The 24947-nt window shown below is 38.9% G+C and overlaps 1 long non-coding RNA gene across 1 annotated transcript; it reads right to left on the minus strand.

Annotated features, from left to right (window-relative positions):
* Positions 1 to 22926: 22926 nt before the first annotated feature.
* Positions 22927 to 23793, minus strand: LOC122143564. Its single transcript, XR_006159224.1, has 3 exons — positions 23593 to 23793; positions 23400 to 23489; positions 22927 to 23192 (listed from the first exon to the last, which is right to left on the minus strand). It is a non-coding gene; the product is annotated as an uncharacterized LOC122143564 (long non-coding RNA).
* Positions 23794 to 24947: the final 1154 nt, after the last annotated feature.

Consider the following 24947-nt stretch of genomic DNA (forward strand, 5'->3'; position numbering starts at 1 on the left):
GGACATCTCGCTCTTCAAATGCAAAAAGAAAACAAAGATAAAAGCATTATTTCTAGAGGTGGCTGATATATGGAATATTCACCGGTGGTTATTCAATATCAATTCTGTTACTTAAATATTTGCACAAGTTCGGATCTTTGAATTTTGTTCAGTAGCGTTAACACTTAATCTTAAATTGTTGTAGTTAAATTAAAATGTTGTATTGTAACAAAGTCCCTTTAAGACATTTCCATGTCACTCAGCGGCCATCTTTGAAACGCCTCTCGGGGATCCCAAGTGCAACCCGTATCACGTTGAATGGGGAAACCATCAAATTCTACAAAATTGTTCACCTAGGCTTGCGTTCAATTTCATATTGAAATCACCAAAGGAATCTGCTAACAACTGTGTCATAAATGTCATTTATTTGCTCAAATAGCTTTATTACAAAAGCTTATTATTCAGGCTCTATCAGCGCCAGTGCGCCATGCGAGCAGCAGTCCTTAGAACGCTGAGTGGTTTCTATAGCAACCGGGATGGCAGGCTGCGCAGTGACGCGCTGACTTTCACCGATTAGCTATTGTTTCCTTCATTCAGAAGGCGGGGCTATGGAGCTAGAATTGTCTTTGTTACATGCAAGAAAATAAAAAATCTGAGGAGAAAAAAAGGTTTGAGAGAAAAAGTTATCACACTGCTAGCAAAAAAGCATTTCAATGAGAGAAAAAAAAGAATATTTGAGAGAAAAAGTTTTCATACCAATAGCAAAAAAATAATATTTGAGTCTAAAAAAAGGTTTGAGAGAAAAGTATTTTCTCATAGAACATAAAAAAAATATAAATTGGACACTCCAATGTTTGGGTAAGATGATGACACACAGCTGGCTGAGCAAGTTCAGTATCACTGAAGATTAAACATTAAAAAATAGCACTCATATTCACGAATAGAAATGTGTATAATATTATTTGCTTGCTAATTGCTAGTAAAGCTAACCAGCCAGTCATGCTAGGTAAACTTGCAAAACTCACCTGGTTTATACTATTTTTAAATCAAACATGCCAAAATGATTGTTTTGATTTAGATAGTTTCACGCCGTTATTTAGTGAGAAACGGGATATCAATCACTGTCTAACATTAGCTAGCTATAGGGTTGCCACCTTCCATGCATACTACAACGTTAGTTGAAAGTTGTACAGGAGGTTGTATGAACAAGCAGTTACTCTTCAGGTGCTTTGAGGCTAGCAAGTGCAAAGTTAGAAACTAGCTCACTACTCACTAAATAAGGCATCTATGCAGGTGAACCGAACAATGGTGTAATGATTCAGTTCGACTCCCAAGACAAGACGATGCTCACCCGACTGGCCAATAGTAACGTGGCCCCGCCCATTACACAATTCTCACCAGTGAAAAGCAAAATCCTGACACGAGAGCAACGAATTTCATCAAAGCAAAGAAAGCGTTAGGAGAGAAACACTTTTTTTTTTTGAGAAATTTTAAATTTTAAAATGGTTTTCACACTTGATTCAGCACTATATATATATACTCTTGAGATTTTTTTTCAAATGTATTTTGAGAGAGATTTTTTTTCCTCAGAAATAATTTTAAAATTTCTCTCACTCAACATTTATATATTGTTTTTTTGGTTCATCGCTTCCTAACTGAGAAAATACTTTCTCTCAAAACTTTTTTAGTCGCAAATATTATGATTTTTCTATTCGGTATGAAAACTTTCTCTCAAATATTCTTTTTTCTCGTCTCAGTGAAATGCTTTTTTGCTATCTCAGTGTGATAACTTTTTCTCTCAAACTTTTTTTCTTGCATGTAATAAAGACCACAATTCTGAGCTCCATAGGGGCTTCCGTGTGAGTGAGGCGGTGTACCATTTTCCCCCCCCCCATTCTAAAACTAATAAGAGTGGACATGTCTTGGGTTATTCTATAGTCTTTGATTTTTTCAGCCAGCCAACTTTTTTGTGTCCACACATGGGCTTACAATTACGATATCATCAGAATGCAGTCAAATATAAGTTATAGACGACACGATGTTAACATTCACCTCCCGTGTTCCCTGCATGAATGGCACTGAATGGCAAGACTAAATCTTTACAATAAAGAAAGCGCTTAACAACATATACTACTACTGTGATTAAATTTGTCCTGCAGTACATAAAGTCTCATCTGTAATCATCCAAACGTGGCGCTCCCATTATTCTCTTCTTGTTTTTTAGTCCCTCATGCATTCGTGTCATTACACAAACATGGTGCACCACACATCTCCTTTCAAATTGTTTTTAAAAAAATTTTTTATTAATGCCAAGGTACACTGAAACAAATGTTTCCATTCATCAATAAAAAAAATGTAGGGTAATTGATTCATCTATATTTGTATTAACTTAACGCCCATGAAAAATAACTTTGCCCTAACCGTGTTTCTATGTCCCTGAGAACGAAGTTTAATATAAACTTGGCACAAAAGTATATTCTTTCTTGTTGACAGTAAAGGCCATTAATTTAATTCCTATTTTTGATCCAACTAAAAAAAATAGAGATTTAATCAAAACAAAAAAATCTCATTTAAGAAATTTTTATCTTTTTAGTTTTCATAGCCATAGAAAATATAGTGTATGGAAAAGTTTATTTATTTTTTTCTTGGCTGCAAGGAACACATAAGATAGATGTGAAATCATTACCCTAATTTTTTTTTTTCAAAATTGGCTGAAGAAAAAAAAATGTTCAGTGTAATTTCCAATTTAAATCTATATCAGTTTGTTTAATTTTTCCCAATTTGTTAAACTAGAAAATTAAGAACACAAAAAGCAAAAACAAATAAAGGCACATTAAGTGACCCAATTTTCTGTTTGTCTTTTCATCTATTCCAAATGGGTTGAGTAAAGGTGGAAGATAAATAAAACAAAGAGGACCCAACCACCCTTAATTTTAAATAATGTATAACTGAAACTGTGTACCCCATAGAGAGCACGTGACAAAAAAACTAGTATAAATTTAAAGAAAAGGTAAGAGCTTAAATTACTCAGAAATCACAAACAGGAAACGGCAATCAGACACACTAAAAATATGGATTTTACAATTCGCAACACATATATGGCGAGTAGTTAGCTGGCCATTTAAATAGAGGAAGTGCTAACTCAACCTTTTCCGAGCAAGTTGAAGCAAATTACCTGACGAGATAAAAACTATAAAGTGTGACTTATTTCTCAACCACTTAGCGTCCAGGTGGCAGTGCATACAATTCAAGGGGATCCGTAAAACAAAAAAGGGTGTGACATAGATATCCTGGACGCCCTGAGATCGGGTCGAGGAAACAAAGGAGGGGAAAAAGGGGAAAAGAAAAGAGGGGAAGGGGTTTCATCCATTACAAAGTTTTCACCTTCGCAATATGATATCCCACTCATCAGATGGTTTGGAATGTGGCCAGGGGGGGCCGTGGTGGGCTTGAAGTAAAACAAAAACAAGCTGAGGATCTTTTTACCTGGAGTCTGGTCTTGTCAGCTCAATCTTACAAATGAGGGGAATGAAGAAAGATTCATAGGACATGTATCACGCAGTTCGCTAAGTGCTGATGTTGCAGTGCCTCGAACATTACCGCCTATGTCCGGGACAAGTGGATTTGTGAAGGGGCAAGTGAAAGAGAATTTATTACTTGTCCGATCGTACAAGTAACCTGATTAAAATTTTAAACAACAAACAATAAATAGGGGCAGAACCTAACTTTGGCGAGAATGATTCTGATCATTTTTATTACTTTCAGTGTAAACAGTGACTAATACGGATTATGTATTGACATATCAAGGTCGCGTCAGTAGAGCCTCGTGCAGCCTGACTCGCTGAGAAATCAAAACTATAAGCCGAACAGCCACACAAAGAAACATGAACAACCATACTGCCCCGGGTGAAAAAACGATCAATATTTCTATAGTAATAGTTGCAACATCACCCAAACAAGAGCGATGCATATTTTCTACCGACTTTTAGCACAATTGCAAATGTGATACGTGACATAGTTTTTACTTTATACTTTAGTTTTATATCGCGTAGTTCAATAAATAATAATATTACCTGATTGAACATTTTAGACGACCTTAATTGAATCGTTTTCTGCTACCGAACATTAATTCTAAAGCAAAGCCAAGTCTTGCGACATCATTCAATAAATGAAAGCAAGTACCCGTCTTTATGAATGGCTTCCCTGGAAATCATTGACTCGTTCAAAAATGCGGATCATTCAGTACACAAAAGACTGTTCTTGTGTGTTGCTCAGCCGCGCCTACTTAAGACAGTGACGCGTTGCCACCCACTACGGGTGGTTCAATCTGTCATGATGCGTATAAAAGTATCATTGCACTTTTCCAACATTTCTATTTGTCTATGGATATGTGAACTAAGTTCGAAGGCAGTACACTCCCCTCAAATTATGTATGCACCTCTGTACTTGCCGCCGTGCAACCCGCGGTAGTTGAGACCTTTAATCAGTTTATGGCACCCTCTCTAGAGCTTGTTAGCATTAAAACACCCACCGTCGACCGTGTCTGTGGAGATAACCTCACATAAATAAGCACTTATGATTGATAAAAGATGCTGCTGAAGTGTCAACCACGATTGAGATATTTCGGGCTTTTCAGATAAATTACATTTTTGCACAAAAAATAAAAAAGAAAAAAAAAAACTTTTATATTTTGCTTTTCTTGTCCAATCCCAAAGACACGCGCTCATGCTCAAAGGCTAATGTCGAGCCTAAGTGGTTGTCAATACCTCAAGATTCATGATGCGTCGGTGTGCACACCATGTCTATCTTAGCAGCTTGTTCATGTCCTTGACCCTTGGAAACTGTCGCATTTCTATGAGCAAACACAGCTGATCACATGCCCTAAATTAAATCCTGCAGCAGTCAGTGTACACACAAGTGATTCAAGTACAGTACATAGAACTCTCCAGAAAATTCCCAGTGTACAGATGGTAATTATGAGGAGCAATCTTCTCCAAGGACACTTACAATTTCTTACTTACTACCAAGTGGGAATCCTTGTAAATTATTGCAAAAATACAACTTGGGATGAATGCAACTTAAATACATATCCTGTTTTACTGTAAAACGAGCTCTCTATACTGTAACATGGGTGGTGATGTGGGTGATGTCCAGGCTTGTCATTGACAAATTTTCTGGGAGGAGAACATTCAAGTTAACGTCTGTGGCAGTGCATCCGGATCCGAGGGTACATTTACTTGTGCAGTGTATTCACGATGCTGCGGACGCTGATAGTTTCTGCGTTCTATCTGTGTGCGCCCAATACAATAAGTAAAATCAAGTCAGTTCCATCCGTCGTTACGTCTCAGCTGTCAAAACAGTCCGCCGCTCTGCTAAGACACAGACCTCGGTCAGAGAAGACAATGCGAGGAAGGCTCGTAATTTGTGTTAGTTTGGCGTGCGCGACCAAAATGTTATGTCATTTGATGATTGCTTCAACAAATTATCACGGACCCTTCTGATGTCACATGTGACTATCTTTGATTTGAGGTTTCTTATTCCTCCTCTAGGACGACATGGGACAGTAATACCGTACTACATATATTCATGGAGGATCAGAAAAGACTCACGGATCTAAATCTAAAATATCTTAAAAACGGTGTTCGGAAGTTGAACGGAGGTCTTACGGGTGTTGGAAAGACATGAGGGGGAGTCGTCATTAAATGACATTAATTTTCATTTTTTGTTGAACTAACCCCTCTTCTATGGCACAGTATGTAGATCTAACTTGCTTTAACTTTCTAAGAGGTTTGTTTTAGCCAGAATAATTCCCCTTCTCATTTCCCTACACTGCCAACATGAGCAGGTACCCAAATGAAGTGTGGCGAAATTACCTCTACACCTTAACATTTCCTACTCCTGCAGAATAATTTCATTAATAACTTCCATTCGCTCTCATAACTGAGGGACCTGCCAGATTTTATACTTTTCAAGTGCTGAAAAAACGATTCATATTGCATTGACGTGTCATTATTTCCTTTTTTTCCTGCTCTGTTCATACACTGTAGGGCCATTCATATTGCCAATAGCTCTGTAGCATATAATGATTAATGGTTGGTTACTTCTTTTTTTTTCTTAATATAAAATTCACACATTGTAATAGATACTGTCGCACCATCATATCCATTAGATCAGGAAAGCGACTTTAGGATTCTATCTGTAAATAAAACCATTGACTTGTGTGAACAAGTGTTTTCTCACACTACTTTCTGGCATATATACCATAATCCGAAGTTGATTAGAATTGGCGTGTCGTTTCTTTTCTAGGTTGCTAACAGCCATCTGTATATCCATTGTTCAGCACACTTGGACGCCATTCTTCTATCCCGTGCATTACGTCACTAGCTGTGTCGATCCCTTATCTCTTTACCCATTCGAGGGCTCGACAACCGGTGCCTTCTTGTGCACCGAGCCCATTATTATTGGATGAAAGTACTGCCTTGAAGAACTTTTTTCAGTGTACCAAGAGAATAGTACAGAGACTATCAACTTGCGTTTACAAAGAGGTGCCATTACATGCAAAGCAACCATTTATAGACGTCTGTCTCAATACATAAATAAGACAAAAACAAAAGCGTTAACCACAAACAAATGAAAAAAGCCTTAAGATTTTGGGAAGAAAGATAGTTTGGATATACTGGTTGCCACCCTTTTTCTCAAAAACATCATAGAAAGGTTTAAATGGGTGAATTTGCCCTGAGGTGAAGATGAAATTTTGACACACAGACAGGTAATAATACTTTTTAAATACGAAAAGTATAAATTAATGTTTGTCTTTTTGTATATTAAAGACGCCAAACAGCAACATCGTTTTAAAGAGTCGAGCTACAGGCAGTTTGCGAACCCCAACCACCCCTGGTGCAGCTCATGCGATGATTGCTAATATTATAGAATTCAATCCAAAATAGATTGTTTGGGCGTGATTTGACACAATCCATCCAACAGCTATGCACTTCAGCTTAATAAGGGTCACCACAAATATGAACATCTTTGTATCCAAGTCACTGATTTAAACCCTTTTCAAAAACACTGTAGCTTGTGTAATAACTGTGTAACCAGGTTGAATGAAGATTTCCTCTAACCTTGTTAGTTATGAGGTATTTCGTAGGACGGAGTCCATACTTTTTTTCCTCCAAGTCAATATGATTCAACCACATGTCTTCAACTAAGATATAACACATAGCACGTGTCTTAACGGAGTTTGACCGTCTACTTTTTTTGAAAAACAAGTCATCTAATCTGGTATAGTTAAGTGATGACGGCATTAGAATTCCTACTGGGATTTTCAAATGGGTCGAAAGAAAACAGATAATTGTGGCTGGATGATGTAACATAGTCCTTTACAAGCCTAACAGCTCCTTTCGTGCATAGCGTCCATTACACTGGAGAATTTCTTTTGGGATGTTACTGGAAAGCTTAAAATATAAATAGACTTCTTCGACAACGTAAGAGAAGACCCCTTCTGAGTTAAAATCACTGGGAAAACAATCAAATATGTTTTTCTCAAACGCAAATACTACAAAAACAAAGATGTTCTCTTATATACAATGTCGTTTGATGTTTCCAAATGAAGTACCGGTGGAGGGGAGAAAATGGTGCTTAAAGTTTAATGAACCTAGCAAGTAATACCTGTTATATGGAAATGAGAAGGGGATTCTAGCAATTTTATTATTCCAGATCATAGGAAAGGGAGACCAACTTATTTGGAAAATAATAATTGGGGATAAATTTCCAGATTGAGCTTGGAGTACACAAAAACTGTCTAAATCCAATTATTTTGAAAGTGTTGTTCAAAGAGGATAAATCAAGGTAACATTCCAACCCACAATACTCATAATTGCTCATTAATACAGACTTCTTAACAAAGTGGATTTTGTTTTTTTTCAAACAAATTAAACATGATTGTATCAACTGATTTACAAATTTTGTTGTCCACAATATAGAGAGAGTGCGGAGTATGTAAGCTGGACATGCCCTCCACCTTAGCAAAGCAGTATTCTGCCGCTAAAGGTCTCTCTGCAACCCTATTGTCACGGTTCATAATTCGCTGTCTCTCCATCTTGTCCGTGTTTGTGTTGTGTTGGTGTGTGTGGGTGGAGCCACTGATCACTGGGCTGATCAGCGCGCCAGTACTGCAGAGGATCAGCACGCAAGCTGCAGATATTCAAGCGCGGTCTATTTAGTTCCTCTGTTCTCACCGTGTGTCCTTTTGTCAGATCGTTTGTTTGGAAATTCCTGTCTGTTCCTGCCGGACCAGCTTACGTTTGCTGCCTGTTCGTTTGTCCTGCATGTCAACCTTCACTTCATTCAGCAATCTCACAAGATCTATTCCCCGCTGACTACTTCCGGATTTTCGCCGTCATCACTCATCTCTCGGGACCTTCACGTCTGGACTGGGCTGTACTACAGCGTCCCTGTGTCACTCAGTGCTTCCCTGGACATTGTTTCACCATTCCCTCATCATCTCTATTCCTGCATTTACTAAGTAAATACTTTTACTTGCAATTGAATCCATCTTATCATTTCCTCCGGAACGATCTGACCAAAGATATGGATTCAGCAAGCAACACGGATCTCCAGGAATTTTTATCACGCAGCAGCGCCCGCATGGATCAACAGGAGGAGAATCTGGCTCTTACAGGTAGAGCAGTAACAAGCCTTGGTGACACAGGTGTCCGAGCTGACCCAACAGATCAAAACCTCGCTGTTCCCGCTGCGCCCAGCCCACCGCCGCTCCCCCCCCACTCCACCAGCACCCAGCCGCCAGCCTGAGCCGCATCTGCCCTCTCCTGAGGGTTACTACCGGTGAGCTGAATTCTGCAGAGCATTTCTAACAAAGTGTTCTATGTTTTTTGCCCTCCAGCCACAGACTTTTAGCTCTGAGGAGTTGAAGGTGGCTCTCGTGTTGACACTGCTCTCGGGGATGAGCGGCACTGTGGGGGATGGCAGTGTGGGAGAACCAACACCAATGCTGTTTCCTCATTCCAGACCCTCTCTGAGGAGATGAAAGCGGTGTGTGTGACCAGGCGGTGGCAGGTAGGGAGGCAGCTCGTCAACTGGCTGACCTCCCGTCAGGGCAACCGCTCGGTCAGCGACTAGATTCATAGACTTCTGCACCCTGGCTGCCGAGTGCCACTGGAAACGAGGATGGCGCAGTGGGACATGTTCCTGCATCGGGTTTGCTGACCGCATCCAGAGGGAGATCTCACCCTGGACCTGCCCAGTAAGACTGGATGGACTAATTGAGCTAGCCTTGAGGGACGTGGACGCTCGTCTCAGTCGTCTAGAGCAACCTTATAGGACCTTTCTCTCCGCACCCCGTGGAGCGTCGAATGCCCTCAGGCCAGTGGTTTTCCAGGCACTCGTCAAATGACGTGTTTTGAGAGACATGGTAGATCAGGTTCATATATTCACTACATGGATGACATATTGATTTTTTTCTTATCGTCTCTCTCCAGAACACGTTCAATATGTCAGACGAGTGCTCTCAGAGGTTGCTAGGAGAAATGGGCTTTTTGTCACAGGCGGAAAATATGCGCTTTTCGCATGCACAGTCGGTTCCTTTCTTAGGTGACATTGTCTCTTCTGAGGGAGTGCGTATGGATCTGACAAGGTTAAGGCTTGTGGTATATTGGCCAAGTCCAGATTCCCGTAAGGCCCTACAGAGGTTTCTGGGGTTCGCCAACTTCAATCGGTCGTTTTCATTTTCGCAACTTCAGCAGCCAACTAGCCGCACCTCTGACCGGAGAAGCTCGCCTTGACCTCTTGACATCCCCCCGAATGACGTTCAGGTGGTCCGATACTAGCCGAGGCTGCTTATTCGTCAACCTCAAAAGGCCACTTCGTTTTCGGCTCCGACCATCTTAGTCACCCCTGATCCCTCACGTCAGTTCGTGGGTGGAGGTCGACGCTTCAGGATGTGGCGCTGCTAGATAGGTGCAGTGCTATCCCACATCGTTCTTCCTCTGTACGACAAGATGCACCCTTGCGTTTTTTTTAAGTCCCACCGTTTATCACCTGCTCGAACATAATTATGACATCGGTAACAGGGAGTTGTTTGGCCGTCAGGTTAGCGCGTTGGGAAGAGTGGCGTCATTGGTGCCGCCAAGGGTAGGGGGTAGGGCTGGACATATATATCGAACCGATGACATGGCCTATGCGCAGTCTCGTCAGTAAAGCCGTTCCAGTGATTAGCGGTAAATCCCCATCACCTGCTTTCACAATGGAGGCTTGTGGTTAATACACAAGAGCCGTAGGTCACTGAGAAGCTACGCTATATCGGAGTTCATTATTGAAGATGAATCGCCTTTGTGATAATGAACTCGATATAGCGTAGCTTTCTCAGTGAACTACGGCTCTGTGTATGACCTGCAGCTCCATTTGAAAGCAGGTGACTGCGGAATTTACCGCTAATCATGGAACCGGCTTTACTGACGAGATGCGCATGGTCATAGCGTTCGATATATTTCCAGCCCTAGTCGGGGGTACCTTTTATCATTTGGACCGATCATAAGAACCATTGAATATATTAGATCTGCTAAAGACTCAACTCCAGGCAGGCTGGATGGGCACTTTTTTTCAGACATTTTGACATTTTGCTCTCTCGTACCGCCCCCCGGTTCCAAGAACATCAAACCCGATTCTTTTCTCGCATTTTTGATCCATCCGAACGCCCGGTTAATCTCGAGTGCATTTTGCCTGAGAAGATAGCTATCTCCACACTCACATGGGAGGTTGAATCAAAGGTCAAGTCGGCCCCTTAGAAGGTGGTACAATGCCCTCCGCCTGGTTGCCCACCGAGTGCGATTGTTTGTACCGGAGGATTTACCGGTCCAAAGTCATTCGATGGGGTCATTGCTCCAACATTGCTTGTCATCCAGGAGTAAATTCTGGTGGCCATTAATGACCGTTCGCGACAGACACAGTTTGATGTTTTGGCTTGCTCAGTGTGTTCTGTTGGATAAGTATGTCTAACCGACCTCCTGAAGGGTTACTTTTCATCCGCACCTGTCTGTCCCTTCGAGACCCTGGTCCCACATTGCACTAGATTTTGTTTTCCCCCCCCCTCCCGCCTCTAATGGCATGACAGTTGTTTTAAACCGTAGTGGACCAGTATCTCGAAGGCGGCACATTTTTTCCCTTGCCCAAATTACCTCTCAGCCAAGGAGACTGCGGGGTGACTGTTGTATACCACCGTCTTTCATTCACATTGGGCCTCCCGATAGAACATGGTCGTCTGACAGGGGGGGGTCCCAATTTGTGATCCAAATTTTGGAAGAAGTTCTGTGAATTTTTAGGAGCTACAGTCAGTCTGTCTGTCGGTTTACCATCCCCAGAGCAATGGACAGACAGAGCGAGCCAACCAAGATTTGGAGAGAGTGTTGCGATGTTTGGTCTCCACCGCTCCAAGAATCCTTCATGGCTCTGGAGCCAACAACTTTTCTATGGTTGAGTACGCTCATAAACTGTGCGTTGCCAGTGTCATCCACGGGCCATCTCTCCGTTTAAGTGTAGTCTAGGGTTACCAGCCACCAATTTTTCCTAGTCTGTATTCCGAAGTCGTTGGTCCCTCTGCTCCACGCCTTTCGTCCAGAGGTGGTCACCGCACATGGACCAGAGCCCAATGAGACTACTGCACCAGGTGGGGGCGTGCACTAAGGCTAGGCCGATCGCCACCGGTAAAGGCCTCCCGTATACATTGTGGGTCAAAAAAGTTTTGGCTTTTCTATTCTACAAGAATATCTGCTGCCTCCGTTCTGTGTCTAAGTTAGCTCCCAAATTCATCGGCCCGTTTACTGTCACCAAGATCACTTAGCCCGGGTGACAGTCCACCTCAAACTTCCTCCGGCGTACCGAGAGAATTCATTCACCGCCCTTTTCATGTTTTCCAAATTGAAACCTGTTTTTCATTCTCGGCCTTAATCCGCCAGCCCCGCTTCCCCCCCCCAGCCGCGACTCGTAGACGGGGAACCTACTATTTGGTTAATCGTATTTCTGGACTCGAGACGGAGGGGGACACAGGACGTTCCAGTACCCTGGTAGACTGGGGGAGGTTACGGTCCTGAGAAGAGGAGTTGGGTTTCCTGCTAGGGACATTCTGGATCACTCCCTTATTGATGATTACAATCAACAGGGGAGGTTTTGCTGGGAGCGCCAGGAGGGTGCTCTTAGGGGGGAGGGTACTGTCACGGTTCATAAATTCGCCGTCTCTCTCTTGTCCGTGTTTGTGTGTGTGTGTGTGGGTGGAGCCACTGATCACTGGGCTGATCAGCGCACCAGCTGCAGAGGATCAGCGCGCCAGCTGCAGATGATTAGCGCGGGTCTATTTAGTTCTCTGTTCTCATCTTGTCTTTTTGTCAGATCGTTGTTTGGGGTCCTGTCTGTCCCTGCCTGACCAGTTACGTTGCTGCCTGTTCGTTTGTCCTGCACGTCCGCCTTCAACTTCAGGTCAGACATCTCACGGATTATCACCGCCGACTACTTCCGGATTTTTCGGCGTTCGCCGTCATCACTCATCTCTCGAGACCCTTCACGTCTGGACTGGGCTGTACTACAGCGTCCCTGTGTCACTCAGTGCTTTCCCTGGAGATTGTTTCACCATTCCCTCATCATCTCTATTTCCTTGCATTTACTAATAAACTACTTTACTTGCAATTGAATCCATCTTATCATTTCCTCACAACCATGCATTGCATCTTCTTTGGGCTTTTATTATAATCTTTTATATCTTAATTTTTTTGTAGTTATCACAATACCTAAATATGTAATTTTCAGATTTAACTGGATATTGTAAATGATGGTTGCTGTACAGTCTTTAATTGACATTAATTTCACATTTGCTTATGTTTAGATTAAGACCTGAAGCTTCAGTGAAACAGTTTTATATAATGTAATTGCTTTTTGGGAATGCATCTCTTAAAAAATAAGGTGGTGTTCATCTGCTAATTGACTAATAAATATTTGCTCTCGATCCGCTACACGGATACCCTGAATTCCACTTTCACATACAAATGTTGACAGTAGCTGCACACAAAAAAGAAATAAATAGGGAGAAAGGGGACAACCTTGTCTCACTCCCCTGGATAAACTAAACCTTGGTGAAGTGCTATTCTTTAATTTAACTCGAAGCACTTCCATTATTGTAAAGGGTTTTAATTACTCTGCAAAACATATCCCCAAAAACAAATTTATATAATGAATTAATTATCAATTGGTGCTCTAAAGAATCGAAAGCCTTACAGAAATCTAAGAAAAGAATGAAGCTGTCCTCCTGAATCAAGTCTGAATAATCTAATAAATCAAGAATCAACCTTATATTGTTAACGTGTCTCTTGTTAAAAAAAAAAAAAAGAAGAAACAAAATTGTGTCTCATCTATAACAGAACCCAATACAGATTTGAGTCTTAGCAAAACATAATAGCTAAAAATTGTTATAATCGTTGTTAAGCAGAGAAATGAGTGACAGTGACGTGAGTGAGTTACGTGACATACAGCCAAGTATGGTGACCCATACTCAGAATTCGTGCTCTGCATTTAACCCATCCAAGTGCACACACACAGCAGTGAACACACACACAGCGTGAACACCACACCTGGAGCAGTGGGCAGCCATTTTATGCTGCAGCATCCGGGGAGCAGTTGGGGGTTCGGTGCCTTGCTCAAGGGCACCTCAGTCATGGTATTTGGTGCCCGGAGACCTCGAACCCACAACCTTAGGGTTTAGGAGTCAAAAACTCTCTAACCATCTTAGTGGTACGCCAATTGTCAATTAAAAATAAATCTTTTCAATCTTTATGAATTAAACAAATTAAGCCTTGAGTGAGAGTCGGGGAAGAGCCTCATTCTGTATGCTTTCTTCAAAAACCTTAAGTAAAAAAGGAGACAATTCTTTAGAGAACTGTTTATAAAAAACCGTCAGTTCCGGGAGATTTATTATTTTTAAGTTCTAGAATTGAGTTACTAACTTCAGATAAAGTAATTTCACTATCACAAAGATTTCTGTCATCTCTTGAGATAGTCTTACAATCTTTAACAGGTTGAAAAGTACGGGCTGCCCCTTCAGAATTTTTTTTTTTTTTTTTTTCATATAGATTACTGTCAAATTTAGCACAGTAATTGTGACTGTTTAGGGGACAGTCCCACAATTATAAGTGACTGTCCCCTCAATATTAAGAGTTTCAATTAGTGAAGTACTTAGGCGACTCTTTTCTAATCTGAAAAAAATATGCTGTCTTACATTCTCCCTCCTCCAGCCGTTTTTGTCTAGATCTAATATAAGCATCCTGTGCCCTATAAGTGTACATCTCATCTAGTTTAGACTGCAGGTCAGCATACTCAAGCTTATCAGATTCAGAAAACAACTCTGGGAGTTTAGAAGAACGTATTTCAATTTTAGACACCACCTTATTTTCTTTTGCTCTCTTAAGTTTAGCTAAATTACAACCAATTTTCTAAAATATTTACTCATTTTCAAACTTCAACAGCTCCCACTGTCTACAATATGAATCTAACACTAAAGCTCTTCTCCAGTACTGCTCAATCAATAATGTAATATTCTTCTTAACATCTTCAAAACGGAGAAGAGAATTGTTCAAATTTCCAATATTTGGAAGATGAGCTTAGATCAAGGGATGCAGAAAGACAAATCCTAAGAGAGATGGCACTGTGATCTGTAAGAGGCGTAGCATGAATGCTGACTGATTTACAACTATTTGCTATATTCGGGACTGCTTAGAGAACGGTCCTAGCTGCTCCACGTATAGAGTCTCTGCTGTGGATATATTTCTCTCCCATATATCAACAAACACAAAAAATGCAACATGAAATTATTCATAATTTGACTTATAGTAGCAGATCTAAATCTAAATCACTATTTAAAACCATATTGAAATCCTATAACCAGTACTGTATATTTTCACTGATCATGTCCATTAAAGTGGTATTTTCAACAGAAGTATTGTACCCATATACATTTAGTAAAACTGAGATGGTCTGACCAAGTGAAACCATTAATAAGCGAAAATGACCCTTGGGGATCACTGACAAAGTGTAGAATCTCACCAGCAAACTTATTTTTAAAATGGTGACAACTGCTGATCGCTCTGTGCCATGCGACATCCATACATCACTGCACTGGGACCTCCAAAATTTAACATCATCCTGTGTGGAATGGGTTTCTTCAAAAAAGCAGAAGTCTGATCCATACTTTTTAACAAACAAAAAGAGGGCTTTGCACTTCACATTGTTTCTTAGACCCTGGCATTAAGAGAAATGAATGATATCGACATTGATAAATGAACAGCAATGAACAGCTGTTAACACGATTCAAAAAGTCAAAACTGACTGATAGATGAGAAGAAAGCGGAGATGAACAGAGCTTAAAGGGATACTCTACGCCAAAATGAAAATTTTGTCATTAATCACCATAAAAGCTCCGTTCGTCTTCGGAACACAATTTAAGATATTTTGGTTGAAAAACCAGGAGTCCTGTGACTGTCCCACAGACTAAAATTACAGTGTCAAGGTCAAGGTCCATAAAGGGTATGAAAGTCGTGGACAGAATACTCCATCTACCATTACATGTGCAATCTGGGTTTTATGAAGCGAGGGGAACACTTTTTGTAAGCAAAGAAAACAAAAATAGGCCTAACGACTTTATTCAACAATTCCTTTGTCAAAAGTCTCCTCTGTACTCCTCTATTACTGCTTATGCTCTTCTGTAACAGCCGTGCCACAAGGATCCGCTGTTTTCTTTCAAATCAATGCTAAATACACATAGAAACAGCCCATCCTTGTGGTGCGGCAGTCTCAAGCCTTCAGGTTTTCAACCAAAATATCTTAAATTGTGTTCCGAAAATTTTCATTTTGGGGTGGAGTATCCCTTTAAGCTCTGTTCATCTCCGCTTTCTTCTCATCTATCAGTCAGTTTTGACCAATCAGTTTTTTACGAGTTTGGAACGAAATGGAGGTACAATGACAAAATTTTCATTTTGGGGTGGAGTATCCCTTTAACCCTGGAGTCTACGTCTTTCACATTCTTTTTTTTTAAATCTTGTACTTCGGCACACACAAAGTCTAACATTTTCTTCAGCCCTTCTATCTTCAGAGCATTAGCGCTAATAATTCCTTCAAGTGTGTCAGACCGAGTATTGATCAACGAGGAGAGTGTAGAAATTATGGCAGAGTCGGCCTGCTCATTTGGACTTGACGATTTACCTTTTTTGTGTTTTGCAGGAAAGTGGTTAGCTGACGTCACTGTGAAAAGGGTGCACATGCATCATGGTTGCAAAGACATAAGCTGTGTCCGAAACCGCTCCCTATCCACTATATTGACTTGTTCGGCATTGGTGGGAACGCCCGTGGGGGAAAACAAACCATTCGAATTAATGCGCAGAGACCTTGTTAGGCGCTTGATCTTTAAGTTTTGTGAAGATTTTGTTTGATTTTTGCTTGGTGCAGTGCCGAAAAGTTGCTATGTGGCATTCTGTACCTCTAATAAGTTAAAAAAACCCCGATCTGAAGATGTATATCACTGATAAACAGACGGACTACCGGAGGCTACACTACTTACCCTGCAATGATCTGTCATTAGACCTGTCCCCCTGCACAACTTACAGTAACTCTCCTTTGCATCACAATCAAATAAATAGCACTCCCTGATATTTTGTGATGTCATAATCTATTAAAATATTTATTTCATATTATTATACACAATTCCTTACGAAAATTAGCAATGGTATAACTATAGTAAAAGTATAGGCTAACCAAGGTTTTTTTTTTGTGGCGTTTTTATTACCAATTATAGCCTATAACCACAGTTTTACTACAAATACCATGATTAAAGTATGGTTAGTGTAACAAAACGTTTTAACCATGGTTTAACTAGTAACCAATAACCATGTTTTTTAGTATTTTATATACAAATTTTCATGTTATATATTTTACTGCATGCATTTGTGAAAATGATTAGGCAGTAGCAGCACAACGCTGCGCATTTCAAGGCACTTCAGTGGACCTTAATGTTACCTGTTTTGTCAATTTTAAAAATCCTTTGTAATATATCAATAATAAAGTATGACAGGCTTTTACTCAAGTCTTTATCACTTTATTAAAATTAAGCAAAACAAAACGACAAATGTTTACTTTTCACAAGCAGTCTCGTTCTCGCATAGGCTTGTGGTAAGCGGTCTCTTGCTCCATTAGGTAACAGAAAATGTTGGGAAACTACACCTCTGGCCATTCCGTTTGGTCGTTTGTCCAGTCACAGATACCGTACGGGCAATCTGACCCAATACGGCTCAGTTTTATACGTATGTTGCTCTGTCGAGCGGCAGAAATGATTTTATGTAAGCCATTCTTAGTCAACACCATGTTTTTTTCCAATGAGGGGGAAAGGACTGTTTTCCCCCCAACGCTGACTCCGCCCACACAGCTATGACGCGACACCGAACAAGTCAATATAGTGCACTATATCGGGTGTCAGCCATTTTGTAGTGCTGTCCCAATTCTGAGTGAACGACTTCATTCCCTACATTCGTCCACTACTTTTTACCCACAATTCATTTTGATTTCGAGTGTATAACCGATGTACACTCGTTGAAGCACGATTTCCCACGATCCAATGTGGAGTATAGCAACGAGCTGGAAGCTAGAGCAGGAGCGAGCGAGTTTGAATGAAAGATGCCGTTTACATCTTTATTATTTCTGTTTTAATGTTTTTTCATACATTATTTATATTAAAATATGTTATGTAGGCAATAACTCAGTTTAATATTTTACTAATTTACTGAGGACGGTGGCACCGTTGTTAACTTACAAAAAATGATGTTAATTTGGTGGATAATTTAAAAATGTTCGTTAATCACAGTAAGTATTCAGTCTGAAGGCGCTCTATGACCATTATCTTATCTGAGCTCCAAACGTTGCTTGGGAGAGTGTAAACCCAGCAAACACAGAACATTGTGAGGACGTCGCCAGTTCGTCATTTGGTCAGCGCGACATTACTTTATGGCGATGTGGTGAGGACGTCATAGTACAGTTCCATTTTTTTGAATCTCGACTAACGTCCCAGAAATGTTGTGGGCACGTCCTCAAAAGACGTCACTAGTTAGTCCCATGGAGAACGTTGTAGAGACGTGGTCAGCTGGTCCCCATAACTTTTCATATTATTGCACTATATGCATTATTATTGTTAAGATACCATTTGAATAGACTATTATTATACATAAATTCATCAAGCATTTTGAAGGATGGCATGAATTATTATTATATTTTTAGATATATAAAATATTTGTCATCAAATTAAGACAAAACAAATAAATAGTTTAGCAAATGGTGATAATGTTTGTTAATGACAGATATTTTTGAAAGAGGGCACAGGACAAATTAACATTTGAACTAGCAGCGTGCATCACTTTCTGAGTGTAGTGTAGTGATATCGCGAGAACAGAGAGGAGTGATCGCGAGAGTTTAGAGAGCGGTCATATAGTTGAGAGTAGGCTTGTTTGAGATGCGCCTTGCCTCGCCTGAAATGTAGACGAGAGTAGGTGGCTGCATTAAGGGGAGGGGTCAAAAAAGACCTTTGAAGACCGACACTTCCTGAATCTCCCTGTTTTGTCGCCTGCAAACGTCAGCAATGGAGGAGATCGCATTCGCATTTTTTATCACAGATGCAGTGGATGTAATCGAAATACCACTGTTTTGTCATCATGTGCATCAATTCCTTTGTTCTGCTGAACACAAAGGAGGAAATTTAGAAGAATGTTTGCAAACAAGCAAGTTTCTGCCACCATTTCACGTCCATAGTATTTTTCCACACTATGCAAGTCAAAGCTATTTTGTAGCAAACATTCTTCAGAATTTCTTCCCTTGTTTTAAGCCAGACCCTGACACTCCTCAGATGAAACCACACAAAGATGAGGCAAAATGGCTAAACAGTCCATTTAGATATGTATGTGTGCATGTATATTTTTAATGGATTGATTTATTAATTCACACAAACATACAATAGAATAAAGTGAAAATTACAAGGAAAAATTCTAATTAAGAAAAAAAATTAAATAAAATAAACGCATGTCCTAATTCTTAACTTCACTAGGCGTGTTTTGTTTTTGTTTAGTTCGCATGTAAATATAAATAAATAAATGGGTAATCTAATTCTTAGAATAAAAAGAGAAAATGTATCAGTTGACATTCTCAGTCAATGAGCATAAAGCTGTGTAGTCACTCAGTCGTTTCCCATCATGCTTTTGAATAGCGCAGTCAGTGGAAACCAACCGCCCTCGACTGCTCAATACAACACATCCGCACACCCCACCATAAAATTCAGAGCTATGGAAGGCCCAGAGGGTCAAAAACACGCGAATTTTAACGCGTAAACAACACGTTAAATACGCGTGAAAAATCAGCGCGTTAAATACGTGTGTTTCACGCGTAAACAACATGTATTTAACGCGTTAAATACGTGTCGTTTACGCGTGAAAAATCAGCGCATTAAATACGTGTATTTAACGTTTTAAATACGCATGAAATACACGTCAATTACTTCTTAAAAACTCGTTAACAACACTTCAAAGAGATCAGTTTGAACGGGTCAGTGTCATTGGCTGCTGAGGACTTGGGTCAAACTACTTCTGTGAGCTTAGGGGGTGTATCATTCATAGACTAGGATACAACCATTTAACATGCTATAGATCAGCTTATTCAGCCTAATTATTTTGTCCTTTTTGTCTTTTTTTTTTTGTATAGCCTATAGAAATAATATATTTAAATTGCAGTTTTATGAAAAAATTAATATTATATTAGAAATAAAATTGTCTTGTTTTTCTCCACGTACCCTTTTTTTTTAGTAAATAAACTTATTAGTGGACATTATAGTTTTAACAGTGATCAAACTTAAGTTAGCATCAAAGCTTTTACATTTATGTGGGTAAATCAGTTACAGTGATTGGAAGCAATCAATGCGGGTTTAAGACAAACCATTGTAATCAATATATGTCTTTGGAAAACAACGTGAGCTTTTCTTGTGCTTACATTTACAGCTATCACCAGCAGGCGGCGCTTATTATGCATTATTTAAGACTTTCAGGTCAGGTATAAGAACTTGATTTGGCTTTCCTGACAGCAGAAGTATTCTACCACTTCCACCATTTAAGATCCTGCTATTTACTTTTCTTTTCTTTTTTTTTCTTTTTTCTTTTTTTTTCCTTTTCTTGTGTAGTCCAAAGAAAATATCTAGATGGCAGTTTTATGAAAAAAATACTTTTATCAAGATTCAAGATGAGATTGCCCCTTTTTTGCACATTAGTAAACAAACCTGCATGACCACAGCAACCCGGGATTATCAGAGATTTATTAATTAATACTTTATTTTGAATTAAGAAATTATTATATTATTTATTATACAAAATATTTTATTATTAAAATATTATATTTACCATAGGCCTTGGCTACTGGACTGTATTACATGCCATTGTCAGCATTGATTCAAATTAAGTTTATCATGAATAAATGTCACATAAAGTGCATAACATAATATAGGCCTACAAGAAAACATTTTTATCCATCCTACAGTCTTGTAAAGTAAAGTCCATTAATGATCGTCATTTTCCTGTCATATTTGTATATTGTTATTATTATTATATTATCCACTTATTATTGGTCATATATTTATATTCGTTTATATCAATCTTTTCTTTTCATTTCAATCTCTTTGCTCGACATGCAAATCAAGCTTTGATTATGCAGACTGGAATTTTTGCTGGAATGCAGTTTAAATTTAACATATATTTCATTTTATTTCGGCTAATTAATACACCATAATTATAGGCTACTATAGTGTTTCGTTAAGGAATTAATCATTCATGTAGTTTCATTTGTAAATGAAAACATAACAGCTTTTTTATCATCACACATGGGCATAAATACAATCATATAGTCAAAACTTTTATTGCCATAATTGTCAGATAAATGATAAGTTAGCTGTTGTGTTTTCATTTACAAATGAAACTATGTGAATGATTAATTCCTCAACGAAAAAATAGAGAGTATTTATCAAAAATTGTATAGTATTATCCTGTGTTTTTCCCTTCTCCCAAAACAGCTTATAATAGGCTACTGTTTTAGCTATTAAAATAGTTCAGTTTTGTATGTAATGGCAAAGTGATTAAATTTCGTTTCTTTTTTTATTAAGTTTATTTAGAAAAAACGTTTGGAGCATTTATTGTTCTTTAAATATAAGTTTTTGTTTTTTAAAGTCACAACTCAGAAAACACTAGTTTATTGGTAAATAATTAAAATTCACAGACATACATTCACAGTTTCATACATTTATCTTGTCCATCAAAGAAGACTTTAATAAAATAGCTAAGAAAGATGACAAGTGACACTGCATTGAGTCCCCTTTTAAATTGCTAATTTAACACTTTACACATTTTATTTAAGCAGGTTTCACTTAGAAAAAACTACTAATCTGGTCAACAATATGTTTAAGCATTCCCTATAGCACAAGTTCACAGCACATTTCCTACAGGGCCACTGTCCCACAGAGTTTCAATCCAACCAGCTCCAACGCACTTGATCCAGCTAATCAACTCTTCAGGACAGTGGCCCTCCAGGAACTGAGTTTGACAACCCTGCCCTATAGAGTCACAAGAACAATAGACTGCACATATTGCAATCATTCACAGCTCTAAAACAACATGAGGCCGGTTTTGTGAATAGAAAGTCTATTGTACTGTAGGTTTATTGTAAATTTGAGCTTTCAATGACATTAGTTCTGATTTAAAATAGTAATGAATATGTTAACACATTGACCTACACTCTTAAAAATAAAGGTGCTTCACGATGCCATAGAAGAACCTTTTTGTCTAAATGGTTACATAAAGTAGCTTTAACATCTGAAGAACCTTTGTTTCACAAAAGGTTCTTTGTGGTGAAAGAAGGTTCTTCAGATTACAAAAAAATGTAAGAAAGATATGGTTCTTTAAAGAACCTTTGACTGAATGGTTCTTTGTGGAACCAAAAAAATGGTTCTTCTATGGCATTGCTTCAAGAACCCTCTGAAGCACCTTTATTTTTAAGAGTGTACTGTACATTTCATCATGCAGATGATTTGTATGAATGTATGATCACAAGATTTGATATCAACTGGTCTGGCTCAGTCAGAGTCTGTGAGTCCTTAAGGAAGGTAAAGTAAGTGGGGAACTGATAAAAATAGCTTTAATAGCACAGTCTCATTTGAGAAAACTGCTGGTTAGATTTGAAACCCGCCACAGGGTGTGCGGTAAGAGACTTGACTTGGTGAAAAGATGTTGGAAATTTGGGATTAACCACAACAACAACTCAGTTATTAGTACAGATTAAATATAGTCCTTAGTTTTGGGTGTATTTAGTGTGTAGTTTTCTATAGAAAACCGAAAATGCAGAGTAAATAAACACAATAACATGAAAAATTCTAAACAGATACACATGAATGAAAAACTGAACAGATAAACAGAAGAAAACAAATTTGCTATGTCATATACATTAAGTTAAACAGTAAACAGCTTAATTTATTCTATATCGTAGCCTATCAAGAATATCTCAACACCAGCACTTAGCAGGTTCACTGTATACAGTAGTGTAACAGAGTATGCTGGTGACCCCCCCCCCCCCCCCCAAATGAATCAAAAAAGGCTATGACTTATACTTACAACTTTGAATCATAATCACAGAGCTGTTGCACGGGTTTTGGTTTGTTTTTAGTGTAGTGTAGTGTAGTGTAAGAAACTATAAACTGACTACGCCACCTCCCTTATTTAGGGCAGGAGGAGCCCGCCACAAATCAAGTATTGATTTTTTTAAAACCGTAAACGTAGTTTGTTGAATATCACAATTTTATTCCCAAGCAAAACATAAAAAAAAAATAAAATAAAATCCACAAATGTAGAAAATAGCTCTCCTCAAAATGGCAAGGAGGGTCGGGCCTGCTCTTATCCACCGCCTACCACCTGTAAGAGAAAGAAAAAAAGACCCACAGCATACACCGCAAACAAAGAGTAACATTTAAAACACCATTTCAGTGTCAACCTTCTAGGTAATATACACCACACAGCAGTGCCACGCCACCCAAATCACCTACACCAGGGGAGGTTAAGGGCCGATGCAGCCCCGGCCCTATACAAAGCCACTACACACTGCAACAGGAGGAGAGCAATATCATACAAATGACAAACATTTAGCACATAACTCAAAATATAAGAAAAAAAAAGCACAAATTAACAAAGAGGAAACAGTGGCTGGTCTGCCCCTTTAACAAAATCCCCCCCACACACACACAACTCAAGTTCAACTCTCAAGTTAATACGCATCGATATAACCCGCAATAAAAGAACAAAACATACTTGAACAAAAGTACAGCTTCAGCACAGTTACCCAATCTCAGCACTCAATTCCAAGACCAAAATCCAAATATGATAGATACAGAGAAGATACTATAAACAAAGAGCACAAGTATTAACCACATCCACAAAGGAAGTGTATTAATTGCATCAAACTCATAACCAAATTGGCCTCAATGTAATATACTGCATTTACCAGATATTCAGCATTCCAACACAGCCATCAGCCCATTGAAGGTACTGCAGCAATAAATGTTTGCCTGCCCCACTTTCCTGACAGTGTAAAACCTCTTAATAAATCAGCCTAAAAGAGAGAGATCATATAAAAATATAATTAGGCACTCAATAGGCAACCATTCAACGCAAACAATTCACACAACTCATAACTCCACATGCCTATACAAAAGGGATAAAAACTACACATCAAGCACAAGGATTAAGGCTGCACGTTGAGCACAGAAGTTAAAAGGCTGCACATTCGAGAACCAATATTAGTGAACTAACCATCAAGCACAACTTCAGGAACATGCCAATCCTACCATGTCAATGCAACAGCTATTTTATACTTTCCTGGTCACATTACTAACCATACACACCTGAAATTCATTACTGGCCAATCTCCTCCCACATTAGCTTTAAAGATCAAAGTTGACAGAGAAAGTTCATGATCTGCTTCACAGCATCAACAAAGCCTAATTTGCATTGGTTTGGTAAGTGTACATTAGGCATCTCATTAACAATCCAGATTACTTGCAGATAAATTTCTATATGTCTGTGGTTCTAAAAAAAAAAAAAAAAAAAAAAAAAAAAAAAAAAAAAAAAAGAGAGCTACTTAGTATTTTTATGTTTACTTAAATGTAATGAAGTGCTTTAACCAAATCACATCATTTCACGGATAAATTGCTTTAATACCAATTTTCAGGGTGGCTAGGACTTTTAGTATAGTATAATATTTCTGCTGTCAGGAAAGCCAAATCAAGTTCTTATACCTGCCTTGAATGTCTTAAATACTTCTATACATTCTAAATTGCCATATTGAAATAATTTACGTCTTTAAATTCATTTAAATTGATGATATCACCTGCACGTTTGTCTGAATGCATAATAAGCGCCGCCTGCTGGTGATAGCTGTAAATGTAAGCACAAGAAAATCTCATGTTGATTTCCAAAGACATATATTGATTACAATGGTTTTGTCTTAAACCGCATTGATTGCTTCCCTTCACTGTAACTGATTTACCCATAAATGTAAAAGCTTTGATGCTAACTTAAGTGTGATCACAAACTATAAATGTCCACTAATAATTTTATTTACTAAAAAAAAAAAGTGTACGTGGAGAAAAACAAGGCAATTTTATTTCTAATATAAATATCAAATTTTTCATAAAACTGCAATTTAAATATTATTTCTATAGCCTATACAAAAAGGACAAAATAATTAGGCTGAATAAGCTGATCTATAGCATGTTAAATGGTGGTATCCTAGTCTATGAATGGTACATCCCCTAAGCTCACAGAAGTAGTTTGACCCAAGTCCTCAGCAGCCAATGA

The sequence above is a fragment of the Cyprinus carpio genome, unplaced genomic scaffold (genome assembly GCF_018340385.1).
Source record: "Cyprinus carpio isolate SPL01 unplaced genomic scaffold, ASM1834038v1 S000006447, whole genome shotgun sequence".
NCBI classification, from domain to species: Eukaryota; Metazoa; Chordata; class Actinopteri; order Cypriniformes; family Cyprinidae; genus Cyprinus; species Cyprinus carpio.